Here is a 26,629-nt window from a genome sequence, read left to right on the forward strand (position 1 = left end):
TTTAAGAATACATGTAGGATGTAATATTTTACAGTCAACTGGTCCACACATATCGGTAATTATTGGCTGACTAGAGTTTGACATTACTGTCGTGCGACGGTGGTGATCAGTTGATCCCCTTAGGTCATACCTATTGGGAAATACTCTTAATTGATTATTTAATTAATTGTATACCGATACGAGTTAATTAAATTGCTTAAAATTGACGGATGATTTTGTGAGTATACTTAACGTATCTTATTGTAATATGATTAAATGAGACACGGTCTAAGTAATTGACTTGTTTTATTACTTAGATGAAATTATTGTTTACAGAAACAATTGAAACGGAATGAATAAATTATTATAAATACAGAATGTTGTCGTTTATAATTCGGAAACACTTTTGGTACGAGCAATTACGAATTACTAGTCGATTTTGTAAATGACATATTTTTATGAGTATGTTGATTTTTAATATGATAAAAATACATTGCATTGTAACATGTCATGTAACATGTAACATGTGACAAAATTGACAAATGACAAAATAAAATGGACTACCCATTTTATCTCATGTGTACCGAAAATTAGAGGGTGTTAGTGGATAAATTGTGTTGATTATTTTAATAAGGGAAAAACACAATTATTACACTCTATATCTAGCCATGCAAGCCTACTCTTCATGGGGAAGAAAATTGGATCCATGCATTGGCTCCCCATAGACCCTCCAACCGGTTTTCCTTATGGAAAACTAAAATGTTTTCCTCTAATTTTCATTCATCACTTCACCTAATATTTTTCTAGAGTAAGAAAAATAAATCTCTCCATAACTTGTGAAAACTTAGAGAGAAAAATACACACAAATCTTTCCTTTGGCCGAAAATTTTTGAAGAGCCAATACATATTATTTTGTGTCATATTTTAAGTAAAACTAATATTATTACTAGATCTAAATAATATTGGTTATTATGAGTTTTTCCTTGGCTATATGCTTTTGGGAGGGATTCTATACTTGAATCCTTGTTCTTCCATTTGGAGAGCTCAAGAACAAGTGAGTAGGAGAACTCACTTGTGCCCATATATCCGAAATTATCATTGTAAGATGATGATTTCTTCTTTAATTATATTATAGTTTGCATGCATAAGATCACCTTTTAATTTTATGATTAAATTAAAAATAAACCATATATGAATATGTTATGTAAAGAGATTTAGAATTCTAACACTACTATGTCCATGCCCCATGCCATGAATGGCCAGGAAGAAATGATAGGGTGCAAGGGTTCTGTTGGCTGATGGATCATCGGTGCTGAGCGCTGGCAGGCGTCACATTTGAGTGCGTACTCCGCTGCATATGCCTTCATTGTAGGCCAGTAGTATACCTGTCTGAGGGTCTTATTTGCCAGACTCCTGCCCCCTGCATGGTTTCCACATTCGCCACTATAGAGAGCATGTAACACAATCTGTGCTTCTTCCTTGTCCAGGCACCGTAGCTAGGGGCCTGCTAGCGATTTTCTGAATAATATATCATCAATAAGTATGAATCTGGAGGCCTTCACTCTGAAAGCTCTCACTTCCTTCTTGTCATCTGGTAGCTTGTTATGGCGTAGCCAGTCTAGGTAAGGTGTGCGCCAGTCGCCTTTTTGTTCGGCTGTTTGGTCAGGCGTCTGCCTGTTTGGCTGGGAGTTCTCACCTTCCTCTGTAACTGTCTGGACTTCTTTCTCTCTCTGTGGGTCCTCCAGTTCACCTTTATCTATTTCATCTGCCTTCTGGATGGAAGGCTCCAGCATGTGTGCTATTGGAATGCTGGATAGCTCTGTTGGTTTAAATGTTGCCCCTAGAGTTGCCAAGGCGTCTGCTTCCACATTCTGATCTCTTGGGATCTGCTCAAGTTTCGAATTTTTGTTTTAACTACTTTGCTACTTTTAGGTATGCAATCATCTTCGAATCCCTGGCTATAAACTCATCATTCACGTGGTTAACTATTAATAGAGAGTCACTGAATACGAGCAGGTGCCTGACCCCTAATTCCAAAGCTAGCTTCATTCCTAATATCAAGGCCTCGTACTCTGTTTCGTTGTTGGTTGCCTTGAATTCACATCTTACTGCTTGCGCTATCAGGTCTCCATGTGGTGATCGCAGGATTAATCCCACTCATGCCCCCCTTTGGTTGGAGGCTCCGTCAATATGCATCTGCAGACTTCTGTCTCCTTGCTTCCCTCTAAGGTGACGATCTCCGTATCTGCCAGATTCTGGATGGCTGGGCTGAAGTCTGACACGAAGTCGGCCAGTGCTTGCGATTTGATTGCTGTTCTGGGGTCATACTGGATATCGTACCCACTGAGGTGTACGGACCATTTTGACATTCTGCCTGATAGTTCAGGCTTCCTCATGATAGATTTTAGCGGGTAGTTGGTCACGACATGTATGATGTGAGACTCAAAATAGGGGCGCAGTTTGCGAGATGCTAGTACTAACTTTTCAGGAGATGTGTACCTAGTCTCTGCCGGCAGCAGAGACTTGCTCACGTAGTATACTGGCTTCTGCTCCTTTTCTTGCTCTCTGACCAAGACAGCACTTACTGCCACTTCTGTGACGGCCAGGTATAGGAATAGTGGTTCTCCTGGCTTTAGCTTCGACAGCAGGGGCGGGCTGTTGAGGTAATGCTTCAGCTCTCTGAAGGCTTGCTCGTGCTCTGAGGTCCATTCAAACTTCTGGCTTTTCCTTAGTACCTCGTAAAACAACCTGCATTTATCTGAAGATCTTGAAATAAACCTGTTCAGGGCTGCTACCTTTCCAGCTAGTCTTTGAACATCCTTAGGCTTCTCAGGTGACTCCAGCTGCAAGACGACTTTGATCTGCTCGATGTTGGCCTCTATTCCTCTTTGGGTTACTATATAGCCTAAGAATTTGCCATAAGATACTCCGAAGATGCACTTAGATGGATTTAGCTTCATTTTGTATTCTCTGAGGGTGCTGAACGTTTCTGCCAAATGCCGCATATGATCTTTGGCCTTTTCTGATTTCACCACCATGTCATCAATATACACCTCCATTGTTCTTCCTATCTGTTCTTTTAACATTCGGTTGACCAGCCTATGATATGTGGAGCCTGCGTTCTTTAGGCCGAATGGCATGACGTTGTAGCAATATATTCCTCTTTCAGACATAAATGCCGTCTTCTCTTGATCTGCAGGATCCATCTTGATCTGATTATATCCACTCCATGCGTCCAGGAATGTTAACATCTTATGTCCAGCTGTCGCATCTACCATTGCGTCAATATGAGGCAGCGGGAAGGGGTCTTTAGGGCATGCTTTGTTGAGATCGGTGAAGTCCACACATACTCTCCACTTCCCATTCTTCTTAGGCACCACCACTACGTTAGACAGCCATTCTGGATATTTTACTTCTCTTATTTTCTTCGCTACCAGCAGGCTATCTACCTCCTGGTTGATCACTTTGTTTCTTTCCGCTACAAACTTTCTTCTTCTCTGCTGGATGGGTTTACACTTTGGGTCCACACTAAGCTTATGTGTTATGATGGACGGATCTATTCCTATCATGTCATCGTGTGACCATGCAAAACAATCCATGTTATCTTGTAAGAACTTGACTAGCTGATGTCTTAAGCTTCCTGTGCATCCTGCTCCAATGAGAACGGTTCGTTCTGGGTGCAGCTTGTCCAGGTTGATTTGATCCAGCTCTTCTGCTGGGGGTCCAATGTATTCGTCCTGGATATGCTGCTTCCGTAATTGCTATGCGGGAGGGCTGGCAGTGCACTTGAATGCCTTCTTATAGCAGCCTCTAGCTTCCTCCTGATCTCCTCTTATTGTTTCTACTCCCCATGGCGTGGGGAATTTTATGCACTGGTGGTATATTGAGGGGACTGCTTTCATCTGGTGCAACCATGGTCTTCCCAAGATGACGTTGTAGGTGGAGGGGCAGTCTATAACCAAGTACCTGACTTGCTTGTTGACTCCTCCCACATAGGTTGGGATGACTATCTCGCCTAGTGAGCTGGCTGTTTCTCCACTGAAGCCTACTAGCGGAATAGTTTTCTTCTGCAAATCCTTCTCGCTGAATCCCATGTTCTCTATAGTTTTCAGCATGATTAGATTAACCGAGCTTCATGTATCCACCAAGACCTTCCTAACTGTGCAATTGGCCATTGATAAGGTGATAATAAGTGCGTCGTGATGTTCTCGCTCGTCGTATCTATCTCCCTCATCAAAGCTGACCGCTGGCAGATCAGTGTGAGAAATTCTGCAAGAATTGGCTGGCCTGTGTCCTTTGATCTCGGTGGCACGTCTTTTAGCTGCTGAGTATGTCAGTCCGCTTAAGTTTGAGCCGCCTGTTATCACGTTTACGATTTTGGTGCATGTGGGTTGATCTACAGGCTTGGCGGAGCCTACCTTATCTTGCTGCTTGCCCCCATGTGGTAATAGGTGGCTCAGCTTTCCTTGTTCATACAGGCGCTTGATCTCTCTTCGTAATGTGTAACAATCCTCAGTGTTGTGCCCGATATCACGATGGAACTCACACTTTTTCTTGCTATCCTTTCTCCATGCTTGCTCTCCCACTGGCGGGTTGGGCCACCCGACTCCATCTCCCATCTCTCTAAGTGCCTTAAAGATTCCTCCTATACCTGTAGTGAATCCATATTCTGCCAGAGTGGGGAGTAGCTGATTTTCCTCGATTCTGTTGACTCCCCTTCCATATGGTTTGTACCTCTCATCCTTCTTGCTAGTGGTTTGCTTTCTTCCTGATTTCTCCACGGCTGAGTTACTAGAAATACTTGGCGCGCTCAGTAAGCTGGCTCTGACTAGGATATCTTCCTCCAATCTGATTGCGGCAGCTGCCTTTTCCTGTACCGCCTCGAAGCTATGACATGGTTAGCTGCTTATATAGGTCGGAGTCGTGGTGGAGCCCTCTTCTGAAGGCTTCTACTGCTGTTGAGACATCACACTCTCGTACTACTACCTTCTCATTGTTGAACCTAGTATTATATTCTCCAATGCTCTCTCCTGCCCCCTGGACGATTCTGTACAGATCTCCTGCATGCTTCTGTGGTTTTGTGCTGCTTGCGAACTGTTGAGTAAATGCGTTCACCAATTCAGCAAATGTAGATATCGACCTGTTGGGCAGGCTCACAAAGCATCGAAGTGCCGGTCCTCTTAGGGTGGACCCGAACCCTTTGCATATGCAAGCCTCCTTGACTTGCCCTATAGCTGTTACTGTCATCATTTTCTGCTTGTACTGGCTTATATGATCAAAGGGATCTATCATGCCATCGAAGAGAGGCATATTTGGGTTTGTGTTCCAGCTGCTAGAGGAGTTGTTGTAACGACTGTCCCCTACTGCCAATCCATTTGTTGGTTCGACTCGGATCCTGCTCCAGGCGTCTGATCGATTGTGGCGGGGATGCCACCTGCTCGTACTTCCATACAGCTAACTGCGGGCCAGTTAACTGGCGTGAGGTATCCCAGCCCTTGTGGGGTTATCCTTCCATCTGATGGTATCGTGGACAGATCCAATCTCGTTATCAATTCAGCCGGTACCTGTCGAAGTTGGTTCCTACTGCCTAATCCCCCCTGCGTCAGATCTACTAGTGTAGGCCTTCCCACGTCTTTCCTGCTTGCTGGGGTGACAGACTGCTGTTTCAGGATGTCTATCTGTGCCCAGAGCTCTCTGTCCCTCCTTCTTGCTTCAGTTTCACTTTCCTCTGGTCTTCTCTCATGTTTTCCATAGCTTTCTGAAGATTTTCTACGTCAGTGAGTAAGATTTGTGTGGGACTAGATGGCGGAGGGAGGCCTGAACTTGCTGTTCCTTTATCTGATCTGGCTTGGGCCGCGACAGCAGGAGTCCTAGGAGGTAAAGAGGTTTTTGTTGTCGGTATGATTTTTGGGGTGTGTCCGGGAGCCTGTGTAGCTACTGTTGTTATCGGGTTTTGAGTAGTTGATGGCGGTGGCGATGGTTGCCTGCTCCCTGACACGGCTTCAGATGCTTGCTTATCCATTGTGTATCCAGAATATCAACGATTGACGACCACAATGCCCCACGGTAGGCGCCAAACTGTTTAGGTATTTTTACCCAAGTCGATTAATTAGGGTCAATGTAGTCTTACTCGTGGGTTGATTGTATGATTGCTCGTTTGTTGATACTTGAGTAAAGAAATAAATTACGCAATGTAAATTGACACGCAAGGTTTGGTGACGCGGAAAACCCAATGTGGGAACAACCGCGGAAGGGACGGTACCCTGCCAAGTATTGCACTATTTGAATAGGAGGATGATTACAATTGTGGCACAAAGCTAATCCTGCTGGCCCTAGGCGTCATGCCTGCAAGATCTTGGGTGATTGTATATGTGAGTATAATAATATGCCGTGATGTTGATGTGTTCTTGAATGTGAATGCGTGAATGCGGATGTGTTGAATGTCCTTCTTGATTTACTTCCTTGGCTATTTATAGGGTAAGAACCCTAGATATGTCCTACTTTGAATATGGAAAGGGAATATAATTTCCATAAGAACTCTTTCCATACTTGGCCGCCTTTCCCAATTCTCCCTGATCTCCCTAACTTCTCCCTATCTTCTCCCTAACTCCTCTTTCCTTAATCCGGACGCCTTCTATGATGGGCTCCTGATCTCCCTTGAGCCCGTTTCCCCTTTCTCCAACCGCGGGCTTCCTTCCTCCTTATCACTCCTTCCATAGCTTTTATTTTATTAAGTGGGCCTTCCTTATTGTGCTATTTTTAGCCCAAACAGTAGCCTTGCGAGGTCTACTATATTGTGAATTATGGACCCCCATTTCCTCAATCTTGTTTCAAGTTTGATTATCGTCAACTTCGGTGAACATACCATTTGATCCCATGTTGAGAATGTTTCTTGAGTCTTCATAAAGACCATTCCAAAATTGTTGAACCAAGAACCACTCGCTAAGTCCATGATGAGGACATGAGCGACAAATTCCCTTAAATCGCTACCAAGCTTCATACAAAGATTCTTCATCTCTTTGCTTAAAACCCGTAATTTGAGCTCTTAGCATGTTAGTCTTTTCCGGTGGGTAGAATTTTTTGTAGAAAGCTAGAGCCAATTTCTTCCAAGAGTCAATTCCAAGAGTAGCCTTATCAAGGCCTTTCAACCATTGTTTTGCGGTGCCAATTAGAGAAAAAGGGAATAAGACCCATCGAATTTGGTCTTGAGTTACACCGGTTTGTGAAATCGCATCACAATAGTCACAAAAAGTCTCCATGTGAGAATGAGGGTCTTCACTAGGCATCCCTCCAAATTGGCTTCTTTCGACTAATTGGATTAATGCGGATTTGGCAATGAAGTTTCCGGTTAGGTGTTGTGGTGTGGGAGTACCATGGGATAGGTTCTCCTCGGTTGGTAAGGAATGTGATGAAAATTTAGGCATTGTGGGTTGATTTTGTGTTGGATTTGGTGTTGGGTTCTCCTCACCTTCTCTTGCAAAAGGGATGATGAACTCAATAGTATTTGGTTGAATATCTACAACCTCACCAATACCTCTCAAAGTTCTTCTAGCAAGTCTTTTATTGGTTGTCAAAGTCCTTTCAATTTCGTGATCAAAGGGTAACAAGTTACCTTGTGATCTTCTAGACATGCAAAATATCAAACAACTTGAAAATAATTAGAACAAACCTTGAGGAGTTTTACTTCCCCAAGGCAAAGAAAGACACAACTAATAACAATCTAAGAAAATCTAAATCAAGTTAACACCGTCCCCGGCAACGGCGCCATTTTTGGTCGCACTCACTTGGAGGTTTAGTTTTCGGTTACTTGTCGTTAGGAGCACCTAGACCAAAACAATATTTATAGGTTCACAAACAACTCTACTATTAGTAAAGAGGCAAGTAAAGGTCGGATCCCAAGGGACGGGTATTAAAGTAAGATTTTCAATTGCAAGTAGCGGTGTCTAGGGGTGTCACAATTTGGGGTTGAAGTAGAAGATCACTAAACTAAATAGCAATGAAAGTAAATAAGCAAGATGATTAAGATAAGATGTAAACAATTGATTAAAGGCACTAGGGTGTCATGGGGTCATAGGGGATTCATGGGAATTGACATACAAACATATTCTCAAATTATAAGCAAGCAATTATTGTTGTGATGGATCAAGTTGGTTTATATCTTACAATCCTAGGAAGGTTTGGGTCCCGGAGCCGAATCGATTAGATTGTACAACATGTGTATGGTCTAATGAGACTCGAGTTGGTTTATGTCTTACAAGTCTCATTGAAAAGGTAAGTGATGGGTAAAAAATACAAGGATTCATAGGCTCGCATTTCATCAAACATAACATGTGTATGAGTTGAAATCACAACGAGCAAGCAAATAAACTATGAAAACATATTAATTTAAGCATGAATAATCCCCCATGTTGGTTTCCCCTAATTATCCATTAACCCTAGTTAAGGAAACTACTCACTCATTATCAAGTTTAGCATGTTAACAAGGTTGTCAATCGCATTAACAAAGCATGACATGATGAATAAATGAAGATAATTAACAATAATTAAAAAGGGATTAAGAGAATTATACCTACTAATGATTCCAATAATAAAGCAAAGAATAATAGAAGTACTTGATGATTGATTGGAAGGTTGTCAATCTCCCAATAATAACCCAAATAATCTTCAATTACCCAAATTAAAAGATGAACAAAAGAGAGATTAAGGAAATGAGATTTTGCATTAAGACTTGATTAAAAGTTGATTACAAGATTAGGAAGAGATTAGAATGATATAAACTACACTAGAGATTGATAAGAAGAACATGATTATCTAATTAGAATAATGGGGTATTTATAGTGACGATTAGGTACATAAATTAGGGTTTATTAAGGGCTTAAATGACGATTAAGTCCTTGAGGAATCGCTCCTCTCAAAAGAGATGTCGGTCTCCTTTTTGCCGGTCTTTCCGAAATATGCGCATCCTTCATAGAACAAGAAGAAAACAAAAAGTTGCTGTAACACAATCCGACCGTCCAAGGCAGCGGGACGAGCGGATTCCTTGGCTGCTGGACGAGCGGATTGCTTGGCCGGACGCTCAGATTCTAGCTTTCTTGGACGAGCGTCTCGAGGGTCAAGCCGCTCGGATTCTTCGTCAGTTTCTTTCTTTTCTTCTTTTCTTCCTCCTTCTTCCAACAATCCTCGGGGATCTTGTCGGAGATGCAAGGATCTTTCCTCATCATTGCCCATCTACTATAATATGTACAAAGGCCTTCTAGTCTTGTCTTCTCTTTGATGCTTGGTCTTTGAATTCAATCAATTTAGCTCTATTTTTCCATGAAAATGCAAGGTTTGCACTCCTTTTCTACCAAGGGAACAAAACTTCAAAGAATATGCAAAACAAAGGACTAAAGACAATAAATGACCTAAATATGCACTAAAAAGCATGGGAACAAGGCTAATTCGGGGACTAAATATGCTCAAATAATGGTCACATCAATCGTGAAAACCAAACCCGGTAATACTAAATCTACCATTATACATCTCAATTATCTATAAACCAAAGTTTCAAGTCATGCTTAATAACAATATCCCTCAACATGCAATTCAAAGCCCGTTCACTATCCATAAGTTCAAACACTTAACAATTATTCATCCTAGGTTACACATCACTCATTATCCACAAATTACTTCACACAATCATTTTACTCCATTCAAGATACCGTACGCAAGCTAAAATCACTCTCTTCAACTCCTAATTTTCCTAACATGAATCATATACCTACCTACTTACATGGTTCAAATCCACATCAAATGGTCAAACTTACACCAATCCCAATAAAACACATGTTTCATATTCATAACTCTCAGGTACAACATCACTCATCACACATTATTAGCATTGCCCATTTTTCCCCAGAAGCTCATCTACTCACTTTCATTTCATATCCTCTCACTCATAACTACGTGCGTCTACACGCCTTTACTCATCAAAATTATACAACTCACACGGTTAACAAACATTGAGACCCATATATATAGGTAAAATAATACCTCATTAACAAAGATTGCAATACTATGGAACAAGGAAACTATGTCCCAAATGTAAAATTGAAATTCAATCATATACATTACGGTATATAAAAAAACATTTGGGCTAAATTTTAAGGTAAGGTTCTCGATTCTAGATAATACGTAGCATTATTAACAAAATTGTAAGGTTGCGGCATAATAAAACCAAGTATTAAGCACGAAATAAAATTTGAGCATCAACACTATAATTTTCCACACAGATCACCATAAACAAAGGTTGGGGCACTATGAGACAATTAAGCCATGTTTCAAGCATAAAAATCAAAATTTAGTGATGTACCCATGAAATCCCAAAAGAATTTGGTCCACTTGTAAAACGGAAATTTGGATTTAAACCATGTTATTACAGTGATACTCATAAAGATTATTGCCGTAAAACACCGTCAAGCCAAGTTTAAGATAAAAGAAGGAATCAAAATTTGGTCATGGTCATACTGGATTTCGGAAAATTGAGTCAAATTTTCAAGACGAAATTTTTGTTAAAAGACAATGCATAGCTTTACTAATAAAGAAGGCGGTCTCATAGCACAATCAAGCCAAGTTTTCACACATGGAAAATCTAAAAATATGGGCAAGATTTTAAGGCGGAATTCTCAATTTAAGACAATACATAGCATTGCTAATAGAGATTGAAGTATTATTACAAAATTAATTCATGAAAACCTTAAAACAAAATATTCAAATTTTGAGACCATGCCTAACATCGTAAAACCACATTTGAATCTTTATGACATAATTAGACAAAAATAAACGGAGTATATAAAAATCGGATTTGTCGCTATAATTAACATTGGTGTCAAAATATAAGGCGATTTGTAGAGTAAAACTACTAGTTGTATGTAACACAATATAACATCAAGAAGAATTATGTAATAAAGACAACTGGATCATGTTTTGAGTGCAAAGATCAAAATCGTTCCTTTTTAGATGAAATTCCATTAGATTTTGAGCCACATCTCAAGATGAAATTTTGATTCAAAGTAATACATGTTGTTACTAACAAAGAAAAGTCAAAACTTGACCACAACATGATTCTTGAGCATAATTGGTCCAAGTTTTTAAACACTAAAATCAAAACTTAGGCATGAACCTCAAAGTTTCAAAATTTTCGGGACAAAATTTTCAAGAAAAGTTTTCAAACATATGGCAAGAGCAATAAAAACCAAACTCTAGCCCTTGTTAAACAATCAACCGTGCATCAAACACCAAATCAAATTGTTGACTTAAGCACATATATTTTCGAGTTCATAAAAAAAAAATTGGGCAAAAATTTGACATGAAAATTTTATACTTGACATCATAAATAATTTAAAAAGATGATTAATATCGTGAATCAAACAAAGCATGCAATTAATTGACAAAATTTGGAGGAATCGCGTGGATTTAAACGAAATCAAATTGGAACAAATTAAGAGTGGTGGGAAAATCATTTACATTGTTTAATTAGCAATAATTAAGAGGATAAAATGGAGTAGAAAACTTAAGTCCAAGCAACATTCATCCACAATGGAGTTTTAGAAAAAGATTTAAAGAGATTTTGTTATTTTTACTATGAGAAATGATGAAGAAATGCAAGAAACAAGGTAATAATACAAATCTTGCGAATTTCGCAACCCATAAAATGGCACTCGGTCGAGTGTTGAGTCCACATGGTCGAGTGCCCTTTCCACTCGATCGAGTGACTCCCATCCATAAATTCTGAAGTTTCTTGAAATTGATCCACTCGTTCGAGTGGTAGGGTTCACTCGGTCAAGTGCCTCGTACTCGGTCGAGTATTAGCTCGCACTCGGTTGGGTGCCTCTCTATGGTTTGCAATTTTCGAGTAAGGAATACTTCTCTTATACAAGCGACTATTTTACTAACAGTTATTACTAATCACACTCTAGCTATAGCATTAGTAAAAGCCAAACATATATGCGGTAATTAAATGCTAAAAGACAGAACTACTGCCCATACACACCAACACGTAACAATAATTCTCAAAACATGTCATACGTATCATTACTTTCATCCAATTTCTACATGTTAGCACATACCATATGAACAATTATATTATGCAAGAATCCTATCAATTATGCGACTTAAAAACTCATCATAATCAAACAGCAACACTCATACCAATGAATGTATTTCAAATGAAACAAACCTCTACTCGCATCACATATATCTCACTCAACTAGGCATTCCAGTTCCGTCATTTCAACGATCACATTTTATCATTTACCACACAACCTCCATATCAAGCAAGATGTTCAACAAAGCTATGATACAAGTATAATCATGCAACATTTCACTTCACGTTTCCCGACTCATAACCACCCACATACTGACCAACCGAAACAATAGAATCTAGTTTTGAAATGAGGGATCCTACTCACCCAAAACCGACCTCCAATTGTACTTATGTTGGGTGCATTTTATTAGACACCCATATGCTCATTTTGGTTCATTGGTTTAGATTCTGAAATCGTCGCTCTGATACCACTTTGTAACACCCCCTTCTTACCCGGCCAAGGTAATTAGGAAATGTAACCGTCTCAGTTTCCCGAGGCAATGAAATCGGAATTACAATTAGGAAAATTCTTTAAATAAATAACAAGTTAGTGATTACATAAATATTAATAAATGAAATATAACTCGACTATGACTATGTCATCTATTCTACACCACTCGACTCCGAGTCCAAGGCGCGGCCCAAATCCCGATCACGTCAACAAGCAAAGATGTACTCAACCTGTTCCCCCATATGATCAAAAATATTATATAGATCGACACAGGCCGCCCCAAGAATAGGTGACAATTATATAGACACACAAACGTCAGTTTCAAAAAATAAAGTGTGACACGACACGAGTGTGTGAATATGCCACATGACTATAATATGAATGCAATGCTATCTAACAACCACCACCACGGTACCAGGACACACCCAGACATACCAACAACCACACTGGTACCGAGCCACGCCCAGATGTACCGGGTCCGGAAGCCAACCGGATCCCCTACTAGACGTCGTGTCTCAAACACACGAGTCCCTCCGTGACTCAAGCCATTAATGTGCACATCCCTCTTGGAGTGGGAAGCTCCAAGAGGCGACTTAAGCGTAAGACGGTCTCCCAACCATCATACGTCTCCTCAATAACCAGGTAACACCACCAAATAATCACAACCGTCATATTCTCCAATATACATGACAAATACAATAATGCAAGATACCACACAATATGCCAATTACCGACTCATCAAGTTATCTTAAACAATATCATGTTATAATGCAATCCAACCAACATACTTATCTCCTTAATGATACTATTAACCACTAAACATGTTATAATGCCATTACTCTAATTAAGTGACACTAATTACAACATTAACCACAACATATGAAATGACCACATTATTGAAACCGAGTAGAATTAACTTACCTTTTAGCATTCTTCATAAAACATCTGAAACCACCAAGCATCCATATCATAAAATCGTCTCATCCTACATAATTCCATAATAACAATCACAACACATTCCACAACAACTAATACTACTAATTAACCCTTCATTATTACCCATTAATTACTCATAATACTGATTAAAACACTAATTAACAACACCCACACAAATCCCCCAAATTCTAGGGTTTGAGTCTTAAAACAAATTATCCAAATTAAATGGAAAACGGTAGTATAATACTCACCAAGTGATAAGGAACAAGAATATGTGAATGAATCTTCCAAATTCTTCATCCGTAGCTGTAAATCTAGGATTTAGAGAGGGAGAGATTTGTAGAGAGAGGTAGAAGGGGTTTATAGAGAAGGAATTAGGATTTGGAAATGGAAAAAATCAGAAAATAGGGTATATATACGTCAAGGCCCATCAATAGAAAATCCTACGCGTGAAAACTCAGCGATTCCCACAACACTCGGTCGAGTGCTCGGTTCACTCGGTCGAGTGACGGCTCCACTCGGTCGAGTGAAGCTCCACTCGATCGAGTGAACTACGAATCAGGAGCTTTAACAAATTTGTAGACTTACTCGGTCCCTCACTCAGTCGAGTGAGACTTACTCGGTCTAGTACTCGACCACTCAACTGAGTACAAGCTCTAGAATTTGAAGATATTGTTGGGGCTGGTGTCCTTAACAGTTAGTGCAAGGACTTATAAACCTCTAAAAGGATCAAAGGGCATACTTTTGGTATTATTATCAGTTGATCCACGTTTATCAATAACGGTTGGCTTGCTAGATAAGTTTGACGTTATTGTTATGCAGATGGCGGTGATCAACTGATCCCTAAAAGTCACACCTATAGGATACGTTCGAGAGATGTGACGGTATGAAAATACAGTCATGTAGATGCCAAATTTGACTAACCAGTTAGTCCGAGTTATTTGACTAGTAATTAGTCAAAATGTGATGTTGAGATATTATATTTAATACGGATTAAATATTATGGGCTAAGGCGAATTAACCAGTTAATTCGTAAAATTAAATATAAGCGTTTTATATTTGATTAATGTATATTGAATTTAATTATACAATATCGTCTTTGTCGGACATGTATTAATATTTCAACTAACCCGTATTATTAGTTGATGTTTTAATAGCCGATAACCGATGACGATTTATAATAAAAACCGCGTCATATACATTTAGCGAGACGAGTCGGATCAGTCGGATCACGAGTTAAATGAGGAGAAAGTGGAAAGCCCACTCCCTCCTCTAGTGACCCGCGGACCGAGGTCATCAAAAGGAGAGGCTTCTTCTCCTTTTGAAACCTAATTCATTTTGGACAAGAAATTAGGGTTTTGGAGATCAAGTTTTCTCTGAAACCGAGATCTCACATCTCGAGAAAAAAAACACACATCAAGTTCTCCCAATATTGCAAGGCAATCGGAGAACACGTTCTAGCACAAGGGCATTTCTCGGACAAATCTTGGGTGCAACAATTAGGAGGGAATCTCTGTTGATTTCTGTTCTTTACGCCGTGCATCAAAGGACCCGAGGTTAATTCTTTATCTTTATCGTTTCATTGTTGTATTTCGTTTATGACCATATTTCACATGTTAAATTTACGTTATAGTCCTAAATTTAAAGGGTATTATACGGATATTACCCCTCAAGTGGTATCAGAGCGAGGCCACGTAAATTTTCATTGTGATTTTTCATAGAAAACGATTTTGAAACGATTGTTTTGTCTCGAAAACCGTGCCATGTATACACGGCTGAAATTTTTTTTTTGAAACCGTGACATGTTTTACACGGTTATTTCATCTTGTTTTTCAATTTGTTTTATGCATATTGTTGTTTTATACGGAGATTATAACAATATGTCAAGTTTTGTCAAATTGTAAAATTGTTTTGATGCAGTTTTGATCAAAAATTGCGTTTGTTTTGTTTCGTCAAAATTGTTTTCACGAGGGTTTTGTATTTTCCAGAAATTTTTGTCCTCGATCGAACATGTTTTTACTCGATCGAGAGCTTTTTCTGTCTTGTTTTTGTTCGATCGAGTCCCTGCTGTACTCGATCGACCCCTTTCTAAACCCCTCTGCTCGATCGAGTTGTCCTCGTACTCGATCGAGCAGATTTGCTGATAAAAGTACTCGATCGGCCACCTGTTTAGTCGATCGAGCACCTTCTGATTGGCCATCCTCTCGATCGACTTGCGTTCATCGATCGAGTTTTTTTGTTCCTCGATCGAGCACTTATGTCCCTGGATCGAGGGATTTTGTTTTGGCAGCTTTGAAAATTTATTCTTTTTGCTTTATATTTTCTTTTGGCCTTATTTTGTACTTTATACGGATATTGTACACTCGCTATGATTGTGAAACGGTTCACACACGTACCATTAAGTTATTTTAAAGTGTATTTAAAGTAACGGACTGTATTAGATTAAAATTAAATTGATAGAAGCGGTTTTATCACATGAATTTTAATCATTAAAAGGTGGTTTGGATAAATTTCACATAATTACGGAATTATGTCACGAATGAATTTGTTTTTAGTTGATGCATTTTATTTATCGTTAATTATGAATGTTTTTGAATGCTTTTATTACGTATTTATTTTATTTTGCAAACGATTGTAACTTAGTGTGGCCTTAGTAGAACGTGTTACCGTAATGATGGAACACGGTCTTGGTTGTATTTTGAGATCTCGTATCTCCGTTTTGGTTTTTTCACTTGTAATTACAGTTTTAATTAGAATGTAAATAGGTTTATATTTGTAATTTTAAATTGTAATTTTGAGAAGACCAAAGATGAAGATCGGATGCTCACTCCCGCTACATGGATCAAGATGGAACATCAAGACAAGCTTGTCGGGTCCAACGGTGGATTCCAAAGTTGTTTTATGTTTTATTTTACTAGGATAGGCCACACTAGGAATTTTTATTTACGTATTGCATTCTTTTATTTATTTTTCGTAACGATAATATGCATCATATTCCGCCTAAAAACCAAACCACCTAATTATTGCATGAAAACTGACACATATAGAGGTCAAGAGTTAGTTTTCTTTGACTTTCTCATGTCACACGTTTTTAAGCCATCACTCAAATTAATTCATTCACGCAGACGCTAGTTATTCGTTCACTTAATATGAATTATAATTTAGTTGATGGGATCTTCCTCGTATAAACGAAAATTGAGAACGGTCTTTATAGGTCAAACTCCAATGAGTCCCTTCTTCGTCGGTAGGCATAATATGACCCCTTCTACGTCGGGTAAGTTGGAACCGATTGACCTATTTTATCTCAACACTATGGTCACTCGTACGATCCTGTGACTATGGTGGACTATAGATAGGATTTACGGAAATCTATCGACCAAGAGTTCTTCCGGAAGAATTAGCTAAACAGTTGGCTTATCAATTTACAGAAATTGAGTCTTGGGATCACTTGTATCATTCTTGAGGGAGATCAATTATGCAAGTGCGAGAGTCTACACGTTAAAATGAATTTTTTTAAATAGACTTAAATCACCTCGATGAGTTGCTTATTTCGTTTTTGTTTTTCTTTCTTTTTCAGTGTAGATCACGAACTTTTAAACTGCTAATAACAAATGGCTGGTTCTACTGAAAACCCAATGCCAAGTGCCACATTGGACCGTGAGTCCTGGCTTCGGATCTTCATGAATCAGATGAATCAGTCTACTCGACTGAAGAATGATGGATCAAACTTCGCGACCGGGAGGCGGCATTACGGAATGCTTGCCGCCGCTGGCGACGGGAAGCTCAAATATCTATTAGAGCCCATCCCGGCAAACCCAGGTCCCACGGCTAGAGCTGCTGAAATCACCAAGTTTAATGATTTCTGTATGGAAGCGGGTGCGATTAAAAACGTACTCATTTTTGCAATGGAACCCAATTTGCAGAAACGCTTCATAGCTCATGGTGCAAACAAGATTTTCACCACGCTCACTAAGGAATTCTCGAAAGCACCGAGAATCGTGACCTATGAGCATACCACTCGCTTCTTTGATGCGAGACTCCAGAAGGGCCAACCTGTTAGCCCACACATTCTCAGCATGATTGAGAATGTCGAGAAGCTGGAGACCTTTAATTGTAACATTAGCGAGAACATTGTTATCGACCGCATGCTTCATTCACTCCACGATGGTTTTTCGCAATTTAGAGCGAATTACTATATGAATGATTTGAAGAAAACCCCACATGAACTGCACTCCCTTCTCGTACAGACCGAGAAGGACATGAAGTTCAGTGGGAGCTTGAAACAGGATGTTCTCGTTGTGTCAAACAAAGGGAAAGGTAAGGTGTAACACCCCGCACTTCCCTTATATTTTTAAATAAACTTTTAAGTAATTTTTATTAAATAATTATTATTTAAAGCTTATTTTCATAAAATATAGCCGTAGCCGTGTAACGGTAATAATAGTGTAGATTTTAATAATATTATTCTCCGACTCGAGTTATAGTAGACTTGGGACGAAAATTCTAGTGGATACCGACTCATTTTGAGTTATTGGGCTTAACTTGACTCATGGGCCTTTTTCCCCTCTTTTCTCTACACAAAACCTCACCTAAACCCTCACAACTTCATCTCCCTCACTTGTAGTTTCTGAAATTTCCCAACAACCACCCCACCATTGTTGAACCTTCCCTTACTAACCCTAAAATCACCATATCTCACTCAATTCTTCACCAATCTAGTTCCTTTTCGCGCCATTCTCTTCCTTTTCTCATTTCCCTTCTTTCTAAGTAAGAAAGTCACCATCTTTTCCTCTATTTCCAAATTCTCATCTTACAAGGATGTGGATTCTTGACTTAATACCTTTATTTTTGTGTTTAGGGAGAACTTGGACAACCCGGAGGAGGATAGCTACATCATTGACGAGTCTTTAGAAGATTGAAGTGCAAAAAGGTAACGGTGATGGGTTACTCGACTTTTATGTTAAAATTGTGTGAATTATGTAGTATTAAACTCATATGAATGTTAAATTTGGTGTCTTTCATGCCTTGTGGTGATTTGGTGTTGAGTAGATGACTTGTATGATGATTCTCATATGTTTAATGAGTAATTTCATGCCTTGTTCTAATATGGTGAAATATGTGATTGTCTTAAAGGAATCCTCTCATAATTACATGATTAAACTTCATTTTAATGATTAATGAACAACCCCATATGTTAATTACATCTTAAAAGTGGTAATTTTATGAGTATTCATCATATTGGAGAAGTATGAAATGATTAAATGAAAGATGGTTGAATTTGGAAGACTTTAGATGAGTGTTTGATGCATTCTCGCGTTCGAGATCCTCTGCCGGTGGGCGGCAAGCCGCCTACCCAACCGCAGCATCATGGCAATTCTGGGTGTTAAAAGTTGGAATTTAAGTCTTTGTAATCCTCTGCCGGTGGGCAGCAGCAAATGCCTACCCAACCGGCAGCGCAGACTTGAGATTTTGGTGTCTTTTTATAATAGGGTGTATCCCACGCCGGTGGGCAGCGCTCAGGTCAACCGGCAGAGAATACACAATGTGAAATGTTGAAGTTATTTATCTATAGCCTGGATCCTCTGCCGGTGGACCGGCAGCCAGCCACCCGGCAGAGAGTACACATTGCATGTTTTTGACCTTATTTTCCTTTAGCTTGAATCCCCTGCCGGTGGACCGGACAGGCCACCCTACAGAGAATACACCCTCACCTAATTTTGACATTTTCACTATAGCATGAATCCTCTGCCGGTGGGCGGCAGTGGTGCCCACACCGAGAGTACGATGTTTCTCATACCTTTATACTTATGCATGTTTCACATGAATTGTTTACGTTATGTTTGTTCAATCTTTTCCACTCGTATTTGTGACCCGAGTGTGACGTTTTACATTGTGAGACTACTCGACTTTCCCTATTTATTTGCCCTCGGACATTGGGTCACGGTTAGGTGCCATTGTTTCCGAGTTGGGCTATTTTTCCTTCCGCCTTTTTCGGACCGGGGGTCACGGTTAGGTGACAAGGTTCCGCTTGAGGTTACTCGACTTTCGGGCACGGTTAGGTGTACCATATTTCGAGTCTTGGATACGATTTGGTATCGTTTGTCGAATCGGGTGTCGTCCATCCCGAGAGTCTGGCCAGGTTTAGACTAGGACCGTATTATGATCGTCGTCCTACCAAGAGGTTGGAGTCTAGAGGGTTGTCTTGTTTGAGTCTAAACTTTGTAATTTGTCTTACATTTGAGTTGGGTCAATATTTGACCGTTGGACCTAATTATTCTTCTCTCATTTATGCATAACTACTCTTATTGCATTTTGTATACTAATCATGATCCTCTCGTCACCGTAAGTATTCATCCTCATGCTTGTTTGTTTAATTACTTTCCTGATTACTTGTATTTTGACATATTGTGGTGGGAGAACCCCGAGTTACTCCCCACCGACCGTGGCTTTCATATTTATTATGAATGACAAGTTGGTGATGAAGCTTAAGTGGGCAAGACCGTGTGAGCTAGCGAGTTCTTACCTTGGACCTTATTTAGTTATCACATAATAGACTCACCTACTTTTCGAATCTATGTTAATTCGTGGGATATCTTTTCCCCAATAAATAGACTTGTATTGTAAACTTAAAGTTAACTATCTAAACTTAGTTATCGTGTTGGTGATACCTCGCGTTGGACTTCATTAGAAGTCTTAAAAGTTTTAAAAATCTCGTGATTCCGCCACGATTTACTAGTTATATTTAGTTGCCTCAACGAGGGGTGTCACAGTTGGTATCAGAGCAATATTGCTCCCGACGCACACACGTGTACCCCAACTTAAAATTCTCACTTGACCTTGAATAATGAATGAGAGATGGGTAGAATTAAGGACCTAAGTTGGTAGCCTTTTTGTGTATGTTTTGTGTTAGGTTCTAACTTGTTTGCTCTTGTGCAAGATGGCACGACCAACCCAAGTGGAAAATGCTATCATGCAAGCCCTCACTCAAGTACTTGCTAATCAACAAAATGCTCAACCCGCTCCCCTTGCACCCGAGGCTAACCGTCAAGGAAGTTATGCTTGGATTGCAAGTCAACTAGCAAGGAACAAGGCTAAGACCTATGGTGGTGAAGTGGATCCCGTTGCTCTCTCGGAGTGGTTTCGTGATATGGAGAAGAACTTCTCTCTCTTTGATGCCCGAGAGGAGGACAAGGTGAGATTAGCCTCTCACTTTCTTGTGAAGGAAGCCGATAGGTGGTGGACTTTGACCGGTCCTACCGCTACTCAAGACCCCAACTTCGATTGGAACCGCTTCAAGTCACTTGTGGAGACTCGCTTCTACCCTAAGGAGCTCAAACAACAAAGATTGAAGGAGTTCATGGACTTCAAGCAAGGGAAGCTATCAATTCAAGCCTACACCGACAAGTTTAATGAACTTGCTCATTATGCCTCCAAGTTCGTGAAAGATGAAGAGGATCGTGTCTACTTCTACAAGAACAAGTTGAATCCTAAGGTGGAAAGCATGGTGAGAAGAAGCTCCACTACCTTTGTGGAAGTTTATGATGATGCTATTTGGGCCGAAAGCTCTTTGAAGGCCATTGAAGAAGATTCCAAAATCCACTCCTCTTCTCATTCTTACCGTTCTAACTTACATGGCAAGAGACCATTTGTGCCTTCTACTCCAAACTATGCCAACAAGAGGAGGTTTGTACCAAGGATGCAAGACCATGGAGGACAAGGACCAAGAGTTCAAGAACCTAGAGGACAAGTTCCCTCACCAACTAATGAACTTGAGAAGGACCGTAAGTGCTACCATTGTAGACAAGCTCTACACCCCGGAGTTGGATGCTATGGCAAGCCCTTGACTTGCTTTCATTGTAAGAAGCCCGGACATCGTGTTGCCGATTGCCCCGAGAAGAAGAATGCTCCTACTCCAAATGCTAGGCCAAGAGGAACTATCTTTGTCATGAGTCGAGCCGAAGCCGCCGCTCATCCCGATATCATTACGGGTATGTTCTCAATTTTTGATCAACCTTGCCTCATTTTATTTGATACCGGCGCATCTCTATCTTTTATATCTTCCAAGTTCTCGGAAAAACTAGCCATTGAGCCTATTCCTAGTGAGGAAACTTCTATATCCTTACCTTCCGGAGAAATGTTCTCTTGCTCCCTCACTTTCTCCGACATTCCTATTTCTATTTCGGAAACCGTGTTTCCCGCTAACCTACTTCGTTTTCCCCTTGAGGAATTCGATGTAATTTTGGGTATGGATTGGTTGTCAAAGTATGATGCAAGATTCGAGTGTAGAGACCAAAAGATCCGCCTCAAGAGTCCGCTAGGCACTCGCGTATCCTATAAAGGAGTCCGTTCCCAAGAAGGTGTGAAGTTGATTTCCGCTTTGAAGTTGATGAGTATGAGGAGGAAAGGTTACCAAATCTTTCTTTGTGTGGTGACTTCGACCTCCCCTTCCTTACCGAAGATCGAGGAAGTGCCCGTGGTTTGTGAATTTGCCGACGTCTTTCCCAAGAATTGCCCTAATTCCTCCCGAGCGAGATGTTGAGTTTTCTATCGACCTTGTACCCGGAACCGGACCGATTGCTAAAGCCCCGTACCGTATGGCGCCACCCGAGTTGAAGGAGTTGAGAAAGTAACTTGATGAGATGATTGAGAAAGGATTCATTAGACCTAGTGCCTCACCTTGGGGTGCTCCCGTTCTCTTTGTGAAGAAGAAAGATGGATCCATGAGACTTTGCATTGACTACCGTGAGCTTAACCGTGTTACCATCAAGAACAAGTATCCTCTACCAAGAATTGAAGATTTGTTTGATCAACTCAAAGGTGCTTCTACTTTCTCCAAGATTGATTTGAGATCCGGTTATCACCAAATCCCCGTTCGTGAGTCCGATATCCCTAAGACCGCCTTTAGCACGAGATATGGACATTTCGAGTTTAAGGTGATGCCCTTTGGTTTAACCAATGCCCCTTCTATCTTCATGGACCAAATGAACCGTACTTTTAGTGAGTTCTTAGACAAGTGTGTTGTGGTCTTCATCGACGATATCCTCATCTTTTCCAAGTCCGAAGAAGAGCATGCCGATCACCTCCGTATCATTTTGGGAATCCTCCGTCGTCAAAAGTGGTTTGCCAAATTCTCCAAATGTGAATTTTGGTTGTCTAAGGTGTCTTTTCTAGGTCATGTGATATCTAAGGATGGTGTCATGGTAGACCCTTCGAAGATTGAAGCCGTGATTGAGTGGAAGAGTCCAACCGATGTTGGTGAGATCCGTAGTTTCTTGGGTTTGGCGGGTTACTACCGTCGCTTTGTGAAAGATTTTTCCAAGCTTGCTAGACCGATGACTCAACTTTTGAAGAAAGAGACCAAGTTTGTGTGGACCGAAGCTTGTGAAGGTGCATTCCAAGAGTTGAAGAAGAGGTTGACTACCGCTCCCGTGTTGACCTTGCCCGAGGATGGAGTTGATTTTGATGTGTTTTGTGATGCTTCTAAGATGGGTTTGGGTTGTGTTCTTATGCAAAATAGAAGAGTTGTTGCCTATGCTTCGCGACAATTGAGAGTTCATGAGGTGAACTATCCCACTCATGATTTGGAGTTAGCCGCCATTGTTCATGCTTTGAAGATGTGGAGACACTACCTCATTGGAGTCCATTGCCGTATCTACTCCGACCATAAGAGTTTGAGGTACATCTTCACCCAAAAGGATTTGAATATGAGACAACGACGATGGTTGGAATTGGTGAATGATTACGACATGGAGTTGTTGTATCATGAAGGTAAGGCAAATGTGGTTGCCGATGCCCTTAGTAGGAAGTCTACTCATTCCTTGAGTGTCATTCGGGTGCTCCCCGACGACCTTTGTGCCGAGTTTCGTAAGCTAAGTTTGCAACTTGTGGAGAGTGGTTTTGATTATCTTGGTGCTATGGTTGCCGAGCCCGTTCTTCACCGTGAGATTCTAGATAGCCTTGTGAGCGATGCTACATTTAAGAGTTTTCAAGCCAAGCTTCTTGAAGGGAAAGCAAAGGATTGTGAGATTGATGCTAGAGGTTACCTTCGTTACCGAGGACGTATGTACGTACCCGATGCCGTTGATCTGAGGAAGAGAGTTCTTGATGAAGCTCATCTTTCCCCTTATTCGATTCACCCCGGAGGAGACAAGATGTATAAAGATTTGAAGCTTCAGTTTTGGTGGCCTAACATGAAGAATGACATTGTGTCATATGTTGGAAGATGTCTTACTTGTCAACAAGTAAAGATCGAGCATAAGAGACCCGGCGGTTTGCTACAACCGTTGGATGTTCCTTTATGGAAGTGGGAGTCCATTTCCATGGATTTTGTGATGGCTTTGCCTAAGACCGTTGGTGGAAAGGATGCCGTATGGGTTGTTGTGGATAGGTTGACCAAGTGTGCTAGGTTCATCCCTATCAAAGAAACTTGGAGCTTAGACCGTCTTGCTAGTGCTTATGTTGAAGAGATCGTTCGTTACCATGGTGTTCCTAAGGAGATCGTTTCGGATCGTGACCCAAGGTTTTGTTCAAGATTTTGGAAAGCTTTGCAAGATGCTATGGGTAGTAAGTTGTTGATGAGTACCGCTTTTCATGCCGCTACCGATGGACAATCCGAGAGGACGATTCAAACCTTAGAAGACTTGTTGCGTGCTTGTGCCCTTGATTTTCATTCTAGTTGGGAGAAGAGCTTACCTTTGGTGGAATTTTCTTACAACAATAGTTATCATGCTTCTATCAAGATGGCCCCTTATGAAGCCCTTTATGGAAGGAAATGCCGTAGTCCAATTTGTTGGGACCAAGCAAGTGATGTTCGTGATCTAGGACCCGACAAGTTAGCCGAGACGATTGATCAAGTGAAGCTCATCCGTGAAAGAATGAAAGCCGCCCAAGATCGACAGAAATCTTATGCCGATGTTCGCCGTCGACCCTTGGAGTTTGAAGTTGGAGATAAAGTGTTCTTGAAAGTGTCCCCGATGAAAGGAGTAAAGAGATTCGGAGTTAAAGGGAAGTTGAGTCCGAAGTACATTGGACCTTATGAAGTGATCAAGAGGATTGGTGCCGTGGCTTATAGATTGGATTTGCCCCCGAGTTTGGGTAAAGTGCATGATGTCTTTCATGTTTCTCAACTTAGGAAATACATTAGCGACCCTAGTCATGTGTTGCAAAATGAGATTCCCGAGCTTGAGCCTAGTCTTTCTTTCGAGGAGAGACCGATTCGTATCTTGGATAAGAAGGAGAAGAAGCTAAGGAGCAAAGTGGTGCCCTTGGTGAAGGTTTTGTGGAAGTGTGGTGATGTAGAAGAAGAGACTTGGGAGCCGGAGGCTTCCATGCGTGTCAAGTACCCTAGTTTGTTTTCTTAAGGTAATACCTTTTCGTTTCAAGTTTCGAGGGCGAAACTTTTTAAAAGGTGGAATGATTGTAACACCCCGCACTTCCCTTATATTTTTAAATAAACTTTTAAGTAATTTTTATTAAATAATTATTATTTAAAGCTTATTTTCATAAAATATAGCCGTAGCCGTGTAACGGTAATAATAGTGTAGATTTTAATAATATTATTCTCCGACTCGAGTTATAGTAGACTTGGGACGAAAATTCTAGTGGATACCGACTCATTTTGAGTTATTGGGCTTAACTTGACTCATGGGCCTTTTTCCCCTCTTTTCTCTACACAAAACCTCACCTAAACCCTCACAACTTCATCTCCCTCACTTGTAATTTCTGAAATTTCCCAACAACCACCCCACCATTGTTGAACCTTCCCTTACTAACCCTAAAATCACCATATCTCACTCAATTCTTCACCAATCTAGTTCCTTTTCGCGCCATTCTCTTCCTTTTCTCATTTCCCTTCTTTCTAAGTAAGAAAGTTGCCATCTTTTCCTCTATTTCGAAATTCTCATCTTACAAGGATGTGGATTCTTGACTTAATACCTTTATTTTTGTGTTTAGGGGAGAACTTGGACAACCCGGAGGAGGATAGCTACATCATTGACGAGTCTTTAGAAGATTGAAGTGCAAAAAGGTAACGGTGATGGGTTACTCGACTTTTATGTTAAAATTGTGTGAATTATGTAGTATTAAACTCATATGAATGTTAAATTTGGTGTCTTTCATGCCTTGTGGTGATTTGGTGTTGAGTAGATGACTTGTATGATGATTCTCATATGTTTAATGAGTAATTTCATGCCTTGTTCTAATATGGTGAAATATGTGATTGTCTTAAAGGAATCCTCTCATAATTACATGATTAAACTTCATTTTAATGATTAATGAACAACCCCATATGTTAATTACATCATAAAAGTGGTAATTTTATGAGTATTCATCATATTGGAGAAGTATGAAATGATTAAATGAAAGATGGTTGAATTTGGAAGACTTTAGATGAGTGTTTGATGCATTCTCGCGTTCAGAGATCCTCTGCCGGTGGGCCGGCAGCCGGCCTACCCAACCGGCAGCGCGTCATGGCAATTCTGGGTGTTAAAAGTTGGAATTTAAGTCTTTGTAATCCTCTGCCGGTGGGCAGAAATGCCTACCCAACCGGCAGCCACAGATTTGAGATTTTGGTGTCTTTTTATAATAGGGTGTATCCCCTGCCGGTGGGCGGCAACCAGTCAGTCAACCGGCAGAGAATACACAATGTGAAATGTTGAAGTTATTTATCTATAGCTGGATCCTCTGTAGGTGGACCGGGACTGCAAATGGCCACCCTACAGAGTACACATTGCATGTTTTTGACCTTATTTTCCTTTAGCTTGAATCCCTGCGGTGGACCGGCAGCCACCCCGGCGAATACACCCTCACCTAATTTTGACATTTTCACTATAGCATGAATCCTCTGCCGGTGGGCCGGCAGCCGGTGCCCACACCGGCAGAGAGTACCTGATGTTTCTCATACCTTTATACTTATGCATGTTTCACATGAATTGTTTACGTTATGTTTGTTCAATCTTTTCCACTCGTATTTGTGACCCGAGTGTGACGTTTTACATTGTGAGACTACTCGACTTTCCCTATTTATTTGCCCTCGGACATTGGGTCACGGTTAGGTGCCATTGTTTCCGAGTTGGGCTATTTTTCCTTCCGCCTTTTTCGGACCGGGGGTCACGGTTAGGTGACAAGGTTCCGCTTGAGGT

At 40.6% G+C, this 26,629-nt stretch overlaps 1 non-coding gene across 1 annotated transcript; it reads left to right on the plus strand.

The window, feature by feature from the left end:
• Positions 1-6,924: 6,924 nt before the first annotated feature.
• On the plus strand, positions 6,925-7,031 carry LOC141618401 (small nucleolar RNA R71). The gene has a single exon (XR_012531382.1). It is a non-coding gene; the product is annotated as a small nucleolar RNA R71 (small nucleolar RNA).
• Positions 7,032-26,629: the final 19,598 nt, after the last annotated feature.

Source organism: Silene latifolia, chromosome 1 (genome assembly GCF_048544455.1).
Source record: "Silene latifolia isolate original U9 population chromosome 1, ASM4854445v1, whole genome shotgun sequence".
Taxonomy (NCBI): domain Eukaryota; kingdom Viridiplantae; phylum Streptophyta; class Magnoliopsida; order Caryophyllales; family Caryophyllaceae; genus Silene; species Silene latifolia.